This window comes from Euphorbia lathyris, chromosome 3 (genome assembly GCF_963576675.1).
Source record: "Euphorbia lathyris chromosome 3, ddEupLath1.1, whole genome shotgun sequence".
In the NCBI taxonomy this organism is placed as follows: Eukaryota; Viridiplantae; Streptophyta; class Magnoliopsida; order Malpighiales; family Euphorbiaceae; genus Euphorbia; species Euphorbia lathyris.
This window is the reverse complement of record NC_088912.1, coordinates 96,223,065-96,236,592: the sequence shown is the minus strand read 5'-3', so window position 1 is coordinate 96,236,592 and position 13,528 is coordinate 96,223,065. Positions and strand designations below refer to the sequence as shown.

At 37.4% G+C, this 13,528-nt stretch overlaps 1 pseudogene; it reads left to right on the top strand.

Annotated features, from left to right (window-relative positions):
- Positions 1-881: 881 nt before the first annotated feature.
- LOC136223816 (transcription termination factor MTERF6, chloroplastic/mitochondrial-like) lies at positions 882-2,274 on the top strand (annotated as a pseudogene).
- The last annotated feature ends 11,254 nt before the right edge of the window (positions 2,275-13,528 follow it).

Below are 13,528 nucleotides of genomic sequence, written 5' to 3'. Positions count from 1 at the left end.
ATGTTCAATTACGGCTGTAAATGAGCTGAGCCGCTCATGAAGCTTGGTTCGCTCAGTTCGATTTGTAAACAAGCCGCTCGTGATCACGATTTACTGATTCAGTTTGTAAACGAGCCGAGTTTGAGCAGGCCAAAGCTCGCAAGCACGATTAGAATATTTATGAACAAAATTTAGTTTTGTAGAAAACTATATAGTTTTGTGTTAGTTCACAAATATCTAAATTTAATATCATTTCATTTGCTATTAGATGATTTCGTTCACAAACATAATAAATAAATAATAAACGAACTATTTGTAAGCATCTTGTTTATTTATTCACGAACTTTGTGTGTGAGTTTGTTTATGTACACGATTAAAGAGTTATTTGCTAGCAAACTTCACAAATATAATTAACGATTTACTCATAAACAATTAATGATTAGATAATTTTCTTAATGAACCAAGTCCAAAGATGATTTTGGACTTGAAACAAGCTCGAAGCTCGGCTCGAGCTCGTTGAGCAAGCCAAAACTCGGCTCGAGCTCGAGTTCGTTAATTTTATAGCAAGCTTGGCTCAGGCTCGAGCTTGCTAATTTTATAACGAGCCGAACTTGAGCAGGTTAAAAGCTCGGCTCAGCTGGATTACACCCTTATGTTCAGCACAAATATTACTTTGCATTTGGGCTCAAATCAAATTACAAGCTCAATCTTCTTGACCATGAAAGGGTAATAATAAAAATGTTTTTACCACACAGATTTACTGCTAGCAAAACGACATAGTTTTACCCTCAGGGGTTTAGTTTTACTCTCTTCTCTTTATAGGGTTTTGCTTTTCTTCTTCGTGACTTTCTCAACTTCATCTGCTGGAATTGGAATTGCATTGCTCGTCGTAGCTTCTCTCGACTCTTGAAAAAGGTGAGCTTTCTCAGTTTCACATCTTGATTTTCAGTTATCATGTTTCATTCTATCTGCAAAACGCTTCTTCATTCTAGAAATCGTTACACTGTCACACCTCATAATCCATCAATTGTGGTTCCATTAATACTCAGATACTTTTCCATTGATGCTGATAATCGACACTCTTTTACTCTTTCTTACCTCACTGAAACATGTGGCCTATCTCCCAAATCTGCTCTTTCAGCTTCTAAAATTGTCGAATTTAAATCCTAAGAGCAGCCTGATTCTGTTTTATCCTCCTTCCAAAAGTTTGGATTCTCCAAAATCCAAATCTCTCAAATGATCACAAAGTTCCCAAAAATCCTATGTTGCCATCCAGAGAATACCATTTCCCCCAAACTTGAGTTCTTCCTCTCTAGAGGAGCTTCAACCCCTGAACTTGTAAAAATCTTCACTGCCAACCCCAGGATCTTGGAAAGCAGCTTAGAAAATCAATTAGTTCATACTTTTAATATTTTAAGTGAGTTGTTCCAATCCAAAGACAAAGCCATTGAAGCCATGAAACGGAATCCTATGGCTCTATGTCTTAATCCTGAAACACGTCTGACACCTAATATCAACACTTTAAGAGAAAATGGAGTGCCTGCATCAAATATATTTTGGCTAATTCGTAAACATTGGATATGCATTGGATCAATTCCAGTCAAATTCAAAGAGATCTTGGAAGAAGTGAAGGAAATGGGATTCAATCCTCTGAAATTGAAGTTTGTTGAAGCAATCATGATATTGACACTAGTGAGCAAATCAAAGAGGGATGCAAGGGTTGAGGTTTATAAGAGGTGGGGTTGGTCTGATAAAGATATCAGTAATGCCTTCAAAAAGTTTCCAATGTGTATGGCATACTCAGAGGATAAGATAATGGCTGCAATGAATTTTTATGTCAACAAAATGGGGTTAGAGTCTTCAGTCATTATGAATTGCCCTCTGCTACTCGGATATAGCTTGAAGAAGAGACTCATTCCAAGAGGTGCAGTTATTCAATTTCTTTCATCCAAGGGTCTAGTTAAATTGGATTCAAGCATAGCTACTCTGTTCATATGTCCGGAGATGCGGTTCTTGAAAAAATATGTGAAGTGTCATAAGGAAGCTCCTCATTTGATTAATTTGTATAACTGTAAGTTAAATCTTTCTGAGACAAGGAAATCTGGAAAAGATGAAGAATAACATGGATATGTCGGAATCAAGATGTGTTTGCTCTCTCTCGTCAAAGAGAACAACTAAGTTGACTTACCAAATGTAATTGCAAAGTTACCTATCTAATTAAATTGACTTACCTGATGTTCTGTTTTACAGCCTATGGCTCTGCACCCTATTTTCGTGAATGAATGTTCCTATGCATACCCAGATTTCTCATGCCTAAAATTCCTTCAATTCCATCTTAATTGATTGTGGATCATAACTTTTGCAAATTCAATATGCTATGCTATGTCAATTAAATTTTTACACACATACACAATCTCTTTGTCTGTATCATTTATTTTATCGTTTATTCGTTGTTTCATGGATTCCAAAGAAGTATGGTCCTTGCAGAATTTCCACTGTGTACTTCAATTTGCCTGAGGTTCAGAAGCCACTACATGTTTCACCAGAATTTCCACCTTCAAAATGGGAACCTGCAGGTAGGAAATTCTACAAAAAACAAAAGAAAAATTATAGTTGATTTGTTATCTTCTTTTAGAGTTTGTGCAAACATTAGTGACTTTGAATCATGAAACCAGAATCTGTTGAAGGACTGAAATTTCTGCATAATTGCTTGTCATTCATTGCAGATTATATAAATTTTTTTTTACCACCTTCTTAGATTGGCAATGCATTTTCAACATATGCCTTTTATCATTTGAAAGATATTCTGTTTAGTCTCTGAAGCAGTGTTCCAATATGTAGTAAAAGGGTACAAATATGGAGATCCCACAGAAGACAGTAGGCTTACGGCCCTTGCAGCCCAAAATGAAGGAGATCATAGAAAATTTTACGTTTTTTTGCATGTTTTTGCCTATTTTGCATTTTGTGCTTGTCACTTATTCTTTATTGATGATGATGGATAGGACGATTTGGTGAAATCTTGATTGATTAGAGAAGATAGAAAAATTTTAATTTGCAAAATGTTGCATATAAGAATTGCATAATTTTGTTTAGCCTGCTTGAAGTTTGATGAATTAGTGATATTATAATGTGGAATGTGTTTGCTTCCAGCAATGAATGAAGTTATGCTGTGAATACCAATTAGAAGGATTCTCCTGTTACTGTGCTAGATGTTTATCCTGAGCTCATAAAATCAAGACTTCCTATATGGATTTTCAGGTATCTTCGCCCGCTGCAGCAGAGTTACTTTGTTTTTTTTTATTTTTATGATGTTCATTTAGAGGGCGAGCCTTGGCGCAACGGTAAACGTTGTTGTCGTGTGACCAAGAGGTTACGGGTTCGAGTCTTAGTATCATGTAACTGCATTTAATTACCATTATGTTATGAGTGTATTTCTGTTATGATGCTATTTTGTTTTCTAGCTAGTTTGTTATGCCAGCTGGCATTCTTGATAGTTATCTTGTAACCGTTTGGCCTTTTATAGGAGGTCATGCTCATTGAGCAACCTTATCAATAGAATCATCTACTTATTCCTCCTAAATTCTCTTCTTCTCCTATCTTCTTCCTCTCTAAATTCTAGATCGGAATCAGCAGAACTCAGGTTCTGACATTGGTATCAGAGACGACGGTTCCTCCGGCCGTTTATGGTCCATCCGCAGACAAGAGCAACAACAACACGAATTCATATGGAAGAAATTACAAAGCAGTTGAAAGCACTGAGTGCTGAACTGACAGAGCAAAGATCGTCGACGGAGACGAAGTTGTCGGAATTGCAAATTCAGATTTCCGATGAACAGAGGGTTCAAAACCAGAGGACCAAAGCTCTGTTAACTGAGCAGACTCAGATTCGGAAGGAACAATCTGCAATGCATCAATCCCTACTCACTTCTCACAAAAACTTAGAAACTCTTGTTCAGAAAACCATCGCCGCCATTTCCAAGATGGTGGAACCTCATTCTGAATCGATTTCGATTCCACTAAAAACCCATGTTAACCATTTCAAAGAGAAGAGTGCCTTATCTGGTTCTGACGGAATACTTGGGCCAACTCCGTCCGGAGGATTTACAGGTTTCACTCCGTCGGGATATTATGCCGGCGAAAACTCTGGTAGTAAGGTAACGGTACCGGTCAATAAAATGTTACCGCGATGCGAGTTACCTCCATTTGATGGAACTGAAGCAGATATCTGGGCGAGCAAATGCAGCAAATATTTCCAGATATTTGAAGTTAGCAAGGAGAAACGAGTAGATCTGGCTGGATTGTTTATGCAGGGACGTGCGGAGAAATGGTACCGGAATTGGAAACGTGGTCATCCGACAGTAACTTGGCCGGAATTTGTTGATGAGGTGAGCAAACGATTTCCAGACACCGCAGTGCGTGATGCTGTGGAACAATTACTTAAGCTACGCCAGATTACAACGGTGGATGCATTCCAGGATAAATTTGAGGAAATGAAGCTCCGCCTGGATAAATTTTTACTGTAAGGGATTCATCGCTGGCCTCAAACCAGAATTGCAAACTTCAGTAAGATCCTTCAAACCTGTAACCTTATACGATGCAATTCAACAAGCTAAGTTTCAGGAATTACATGTTCAAGCCATGATGGAAGTCCTGAAACCTAAGCCTACCTTTCGATCACCCATCCAAAATAAGCCCTGGTCACCTACTACACCTTCTAAGCCAAACACAACGCCTGTAGCTTCACACAAACTGCCTGAACCTAACCAACCAGTCACCACTCAACCTTCACCCCTGAAAAGAACTCCTGGAGTTTGTTGGCGTTGTGGAGATAAGTATTTTCCAGGCCATACTTGCACCACTAAGAAGTTGCACGCTATGGAAGCTTTGGAAGAGGAACCTGAGCCAACTAATGAGGAAATACAGGAGGCAGAGGAACCTTCCCCACCTTCACTAGATGAAGAGCAAATTTCCCTGTCCATTCATGCTCTTACTGGAGGAAGAACCAATGGAACCTTGAAACTAAAAGGGACTATGCAGAAGAAGGTTATTCACATCCTAATAGATAGTGGGAGCACCCATAGTTTTGTGGATGAGCACTTTGCCAAGGAGATTAAACTTCCACTACTCAAGGTCAAGCCTGCAGCAGTCACCATTGCAGATGGAAGGAAACTGACAGTACAATACAAATGCAATGACTGTTCCTGGACAATGCATCACACCAGGTTTCTTTTTACTTTACGAGTACTAGAATTAGGGGAATATGATTTGATTTTGGGAGCTGATTGGATGAGAGCTCATACCCCTGTGACATTTGATTTTGACAACAATAGGTTAATTGTATGTAAGGATAAGAAAGAAGTGGAACTTAAGGGCATGGAGGTTGAGGAGATGTCCATTAAGCAGATGACTCTTAAGTCAATGAACAAACTCATCACTAAATGTTGGAAAGGTGTGGCTTCCACCCTGTTCCTAATGCAACTTAGTGAGGAAAATGCTCTTTCACCAAACACTTTAACCACCAACCCACCTGAACCCTTACCACCTGCACCACCAGCTTATATACCCTTACTACACCAATACAAAGCCTTGTTTCTAACTCCTACAGCCTTACCTCCACAAAGATCCCATGATCATTCAATACCTCTAAAAATTAATGAACCAGTCAATGTCAGGCCTTACAGATATTCATTTCATCAGAAAAATGAAATAGAGAGATTAATAGCTGAAATGCTTACCTTTGGTGTTATTCAGCCTAGTACAAGCCCTTATGCTTCCCCAGTTTTACTTGTTAAGAAAAAGGAGGGAACCTGGTGGTTCTGTGTTGATTATAGGGAGCTTAACAAGCATACTATAAAGGACAAATTCCCCATACCTATAATTCAGGAGCTTATTGATGAACTACAAGGGGCCACAGTGTTTACTAAGCTCGACCTACGAGCTGGTTATCATCAGATTCGTATGCGAATGGAGGATGTTCCTAAAACAGCCTTTAAGACACACTCGGGACACTATGAGTTCCTAGTGATGCCTTTTGGGCTCACAAATGCACCAGCTACTTTTCAATCACTATTGAATACTATATTTCAGCCCTATCTTTGCAGGTTTATCTTGGTTTTCTTTGATGATATTCTCATCTTTAGCAAGATAGAGGCAGAGCATCTTCAACACCTAGAGCTTACATTTCAGCTGCTGTCTCAGCACCAACTCTTCGCAAAGGGGTCTAAGTGTGATATAGCTGTGCCTTCGGTCTCTTATCTAGGCCACATCATTTCTGCTGTCGAAGTGTCCACAGACCCAGGAAAAATTGTTGCCATGACTGAATGGCCAATGCCAACTACTCTCAAGGGCCTTAGAGGGTTTCTGGGTCTCACCGGTTACTACAGACGATTCATTAAGGGGTATGGCCTCATAAGTAAACCCTTAACAGACTTGCTCAAGAAAGATCAATTTCACTGGACCACTTCTGCTACAGAAGCATTTTTAGAGCTTAAGCAGCTCATGTCTCAAGCCCATGTGTTAGCTCTCCCTGACTTCACCAAGACCTTTGTGCTCGAGTGTGATGCAAGTGGCTCAGAAATAGGAGCCGTGCTCATGCAACACGAGCGACCCATCTGCTTTCTCTCTAAAAAGCTCAGCCCTAGACACGAATCCCTTTCTGCATATGAACGGGAACTGCTGGCCATAGTACAAGCTTGCACCACTTGGCGCCACTACCTCGAATCTTCCCTGGTTATCATAAAAACAGATCATGACAGCATAAAACATCTCCTTGAGCAGAAGCTACACACATATTTGCAGCAAAAAGGTATATCCAAACTACTTGGATTGGATTATACAATTCAATACAAACGGGGGCAAGAAAATAAAGTGGCTGATGCCCTCTCTCGACAAATGGAAGACAACATGGCACTCCAGGCCATTAGTCTGGTAATTCCTACTTGGCTGGAGGAGGTCCAAGCTTCTTATGAACATGATACAACTGCTCAAGTATTGCTGCAACAGCTGTTGGTTCAACCTCAAGGGAAACCACCCTATTCCTTACATAATGGCATTCTTAAGTATCATGATAGGATCTATATTGGGGCATCTACGGAGCTACGATCTAAGATTGTGTCCACTTGTTACAACTCTCCAGTTGGGGGACATTCTGGGGTTAAAGGCACCCTCACCAAACTACAACATCAGTTCTACTGGCCAAGAATGAAGGCAGAGATTATAAAATGGATCTCATCCTGTGACACTTGCTTAAGATGTAAGGTGGATCATGCTGCCTATCCAGGCCTGTTACAACCACTTCCAATTCCTCGGAATGCATGGCAAGAGATCTCTATGGACTTTATTGAGAAATTACCTAAGTCAAGGGGGTTTGATACTATATTGGTGGTGATAGATCGCTTCACTAAGTCTGGCCACTTCATTCCCCTTTCTCATCCTTTTAATGCCTTAAAGGTTGCTCAAGTCTTCTTAGACTCGGTATTCAAACTCCATGGTATGCCTCAGTCCATCATCTCGGATAGAGACAAGATTTTCACAGGCACCTTCTGGAAGGAGTTAATGAAGTTACTTGGCACTCAACTGAGGTTCAGTAGTGCCTACCACCCTCAAACAGACGATCAAACAGAGGGATTGAACCAATGCCTAGAGGGATACCTACGCAACATGTGTTTCCTAAATCCAAAAAAATGGTATGACTGGCTGAGCCTAGCAGAATATTGGTACAACACCAGTTATCACAGCTCCATTAAAATGAGCCCCTTTCAAGCCTTATATGGGATCTCTCCTCAACTCCCTATTGCTATAGCTCCTGAAACTACACAGGTGGCGGCTGTTGAAGCCTTCCTCACTGACAGGGAGCAAATGAATAGTTATCTGAAATCCTGTCTTGCTGCTGCTCAGAATAGAATGAAACAGACGGCTGACAAGCACCGCTCTGACAGATCCTTTCAAGTGGGAGACATGGTTTTTCTTAAAATACAGCCCTATCGACAGTTGACCTTACTATGGTCCCTATTTGATTGTAGAAAAGATTGGTCAGGTGGCTTACAAGTTGCAACTTCCCCCAAATTGCAAACTTCATCCTGTATTCCACGTTTCTCTTCTTAAGAAACAGCTACATCCTGAAATTCCTGTTTTCACTACCCTACCACCAGTCATGGACACTGATTACATTATCACTCCTAGCAAGGTTATTAACACTAGAACATCGTTCATAAATGATCAACCCACTCCACAGCTTCTAATTCGTTGGTCAGGGTTTTCAGCAGTGGATGCTACGTGGGAGGATGAACAAGCCATTCGTCGCCAATTCCCTGAATTTTATCATTCTTGGGGACAAGAATGCGCAAAAGGGGAGGGAATTGTTACATATCAGAGAAAGAATAAATCAGGCATTAGTATTATGTAACTGCATTTAATTACCATTATGTTATGAGTGTATTTCTGTTATGATGCTATTTTGTATTCTAGCTAGTTTGTTATGCCAGCTGGCATTCTTGATAGTTATCTTGTAACCGTTTGGCCTTTTATAGCAGGTCATGCTCATTGAGCAACTTTATCAATAGAATCATCTACTTATTCCTCCTAAATCCTCTTCTTCTCCTATCTTCTTCCTCTCTAAATTCTAGATCGGAATCAGCAGAACTCAGGTTGTGACATTTTCTTTCCATATACTTTCTATATTTGGTTATGACTCTTGATATTGTTATTTAGATCAGGGTTAAGATTAATCTTATTTAAATTAGAATAGTGGTTGAGATTAATTAAACATTTATTTTACAGAAAACAGTAACAAATAAAAAAACCGTACTGAAAACCCTCAGGCGCGGGTTGATCCAGACTCTGATGCGCACAAGGCGAGAGCCTTTTGTACAGCCTCGCTTTCTGCATTCAATGCTCAAGACCTAGAGCCTTGAGTGAGGTGCGCCTTTAACAACTATGGGAACGAGGAAATTGGACTTTGAAGTCACAGTTTGTGCAAGCATTCATAGCATTGACAGAAGCGAACAAATCGAACAGGGATCATATTGATTTTTTGATATGGAATTTGGTACTTATCACTTATGCAGCAACATCAACTTTTAGTTTTGGGATTTGAGATTTGTGCAATTCCAGAATGATAGATATCTTCTATTTTGTTCTTGGCTAGTATGAAAGGCATCTTCTATTGCAGACAAATCTGCATGTATATCAAAATGTGCCTGAATTCAAATTAAATTCAAGTTGTCATATGTGATTGAGATTTGGGATTATGATAGTTTGTGCATAACTTCTTAACTTTTGGCTCATTGTATTCATGTCACACGCTGCATTTTTTGGTATTTGATATTTTTAATTGAGTGGAATTCAGAATGTCATGTACTTTGTTATTGGGCCTAATACATCACCGGCTCTCTGAACTTGTCTATAAAAGTAGATTGACTCCCTAAACTTTGTAGGTATCTTACCAGCTTATTGAACTTGATTATTTCGTATCACCAACTTCCTGAACTTGTCCTCCCTGAACTTTATAAGTGTCTCACTAACTCTTTGAACTTGCTTATTCCGTAACAACTAAATACAAAAACCATAATACTAACTCTCACTTCTCATCCATTCGATCCCTCAAACGTGCAACACTAACTCTTATAATAGGTTAAAAGGTAGAAGAGAAAAAATTACCTCTCGAATAGATGATGTATTTTTAGAATATATTTTTAATACGTTTTTGCATTTAGTTGTTACGGAATAAGCAAATTTAGGGAATTGGTGAGACACTTATAAAGTTCAGGGAGCTAATCTAATTTTATAGACAAGTTCAGGGAATTGGTGATACGAAATAATCAAATTCAAGAAGCTAGTGAGACACTTGCAAAGTTTAGGGAGCTGATGATGATTGTATCCGGCCTTGTTATTGAGTTGAGGACTGAATTTTGGGTTACGTTTCTTCAGTCATTGTGAATTGCCCTGCATGACTTGGATATAGCTTGAAGAAGAGGTTCATTTGAAGAGTTGCAATTATTCAATTTGAGTCATTAAATTGGATTCAAGCTTCTCTAATGTTGTGAGAAATGTTTAGACGGACAAAGAAGTGTTTCTTGCAAAAAATTTGTGAGAAAGCTGGTCATTTAATTAACTTGTAAAACCAGAAGTACAATCTTTCTTATTCAAGGAAATCTGGTATGAGTAGATATTTTGTTTTGTTGAGAATTAGCATATCTTTCTTGGAAGATTATTCATTATTATTATTATTCAAAAGACTAGGCTGCATAACACGATCCGGGGTATCCATACCAATCAGTGGCGGACCCAAGAGCTAAAGGTCGGAGGGGCTAGACTGTAGGCAAAAAAAAATTTAAATATTACTTCAACATATTTATAAAAATTGATATGGTGCAAAAATACTCTAACATTTACATCTGGGAGCAATTTTACTCCTAACGTCTAAAATGGTGGAATTTTACCTCTAACGTTAAGAGCAATTTTAGCCCTAACATTGACAAGTTAGGTCAATTTTAGACTTCATTATACAACATACACATTTTGTTTGTTACTCTACACTAATTGCATATCCGTTTCCAGAAATTTATGCACCTTATTCCTAAATAAAATAAAAACAAACAACCGAAATTAAAGTAAATTAGAAATTAAACCCTAAATTAAAATCTCTAAATTAGAAATCCAATAATAAACCCTAAATTAGACATCTCTAAATTAGAAGTTCCTAAATTAGAAATCCCTAAATTAAAATCTAAATTAATTCTAATAGAATCTTTAAGTAAAGAACATATTAATAATAATCCCTTAATAATAAACCCTAATTTGAAATTATAAAACTAAAACTAGAATAGAAATAAAATAAAGAATGAGAAATACAAAATTTACTTGAAAATTGGAAGTTGGAAGTTAATTGAGAGAAAAATTGAGGACGATTGAAATTTAAAAATAAATATGGAGTAGTTTTGGAAATTTTTTCAAAAATTCCACCACTTCCCTATGCCTGTTGCGTGATTTACAACAGAGAGGAGAAGAAAAAGATAAGGTTTTTAAACCTTAATTTATTTGTTAAAGATGGAAAGAGCGCTTTTTATTTTTTTTAAAAACTAAAGGCACAAGAAGAACTTCTTCTTCAGCCGCCACCATGGCTGGAGGGGCTCCTGCCATGGCGGCCTCTGGAAAACCTCATTCCTAGGGTTTTCTGGTGGGACCAGAGGGTCGGCTGACCCTCCCCGTACCTTCTGGCTCCGCTCCTGATACCGATCCAGCCTGAGATTATCTTGTTGCAACGTGATCGCTCCCCGTCCATCGTAGACCTAGTGGGCTTGAGGTAAACAGAATCCCGCCTAGTGGATACAAGTCCGTCAATCAACAGGTGACACATATCCCTACACGCTTGTAACCACCTTAATCTGCTCAAACACATTATAAGTAGAGCGAGACAATTTCCAAGGTACACATTCAATCACTAAACTTATATTCACATCTTTAGTTTATCATTGTATTCAATCTCATATTATCCCTAAAAGTTTACTTAAACATCAAAACGGGTTAGCTGTTCTTCCACCCATTCTTTGATCATTTTCCTATCTTATTGCACGCTTGATCATGGATCAACATTATTAAGACACATCACATATATTTATTTGGAGTAGATAAACACTTTGGGTGTATTTTAAGATTAATAAAAGATAAAATCCCCCCCCAAAAAAATGAAATTAATTTCATATATAAATGATGTATCATTATGAGACAATTTAATGAGCTTTACTCTATTTGTTAAATATTTTGAGTACTTTTACCAAAATAATTTTTGAATAAAGTTAATGGGTGAATAAAATTTTCACAATAATTAGTTATTGTGTTTATCTAACATGTGCCTCATGGCAGAGGTTTATCTTTAATGATTATAATCATTAATTACCTTTTTCCAGTTCTTTTTTGGTACTAAGTATAGGGTAAATTATATCTATGGCCACTAAACTTTATCATTTTCACATTATGACCACTCAATTTCATATTTTCCCGATATGACCATTGAACTTTACACTTTTTAACACATGTGGCCATTTAACGCCTCAAAACGACCATTGAAAGCTAAAAATAAAAAATCCAAAGCCTTAATGATATTTTAAGGACATTAATTCTTGAAAAATTTCGTCTTGAGGTTATTTAGATGTTGCTTGGTTAGGAGAGAGAAAGTGAATTTTAATTATTTAGGTTTGTTGGCGGTAAGTAATTAAATTTTCTCTCACTAAAAATTCACTTTCTCTCTTGAGTCCTCATTCTAATAAAAAGCTTTAAGAGAGAAAGTGAATTTTTAGAGAGAGATTTTTTTTTTTTAGCTTTCAATGGTCGTTTTGAGGCGTTAAGTGGCCACAAGTGTTAAAAAGTGTAAAATTCAATGGTCATACTGGGAAGAAATGAAGTTGAGTGGTCATAATGTGAAAATGATAAAGTTCAGTGGCCATAGATGTAATTTACCTTATACTTACTACAAAAAAGAACCGCAAAAAGATAATTAATGATTATAATCATTAAAGATAAACCTGTGCCATGAGGCACAGGTTAGATAAACCGTTAATTATTTATTCATTAGTATTGAAGAGTAATTAATTATTAAATTAAGGGTTAATTCATCATAAAAGATATTAATTGAGTATTTTAATCATTACTCAGTTTTTAATCATTAGAATCAATTATATTCCACAGCCTCTTCTGCAGAGTATCTTTTTCTGCTTGTGACAACGCTGCCTCGTTGCCTGGGACTACGTAGCCTTTTTCAACAATATCCCAGACATCTTGACATCCGAGTAACGCCTTCATTCGAATACACCAACTTGAATAATTGGTTTTGGTGAGCTGAGGGTATTGATAAGGAAGTTTGAGACCGTCTGACATTTTTTATAGGGTCTGTTTTGCGGAAGACTGACTCTCGTAACGTGGCTCTGATACCACTTTGTTGAAATGGAGGGACTAAAATTGCTATTTAATAAGGATTGAAATTGTAACTTGTGAGGATTAATTTTATAATTTTGAGGACTTTTATTTTATGGACTAAAGGAAACTAAAATGGGACAAAAACAAAGAAAGTCTTTTTTATTAACTTCTCCTACACAAGTACAAAAATTACAAAATGAGAAGACAATTCACTCTAATTTATATTCATTTCTAGCATATCTTTCACCTCTCCATCTTTTGCATACAAATTGTTTATTTTGGTTTTTTCTTTTCTTTTTTCAAAGTAAAAGTATGGAGAGTCAATGTATGGTTCTCTTTTCATTTTTTAAAGTAAGAGTATGGAGGCATCAACTTAATATTTTTGTCTCCATCCATCACATCCATGTCTAACCCACACCTTATTTATTTATTTTATTTATTTATTCATAATTAAAAATTAAGTTTAATATTTTATTTTTAACATACCCCCTTAAACTTAATTTTTTGCGATTCCCAGTTGAGCTCTCAAATGATTGAACACATCGTATTTCAGCGGCTTCGTGAAAATATCAGCAATCTGATCTTGCGTCTTTACGTACTTCAGTGTCACCTCATTTTGCTCAATGCACTCCCGAAT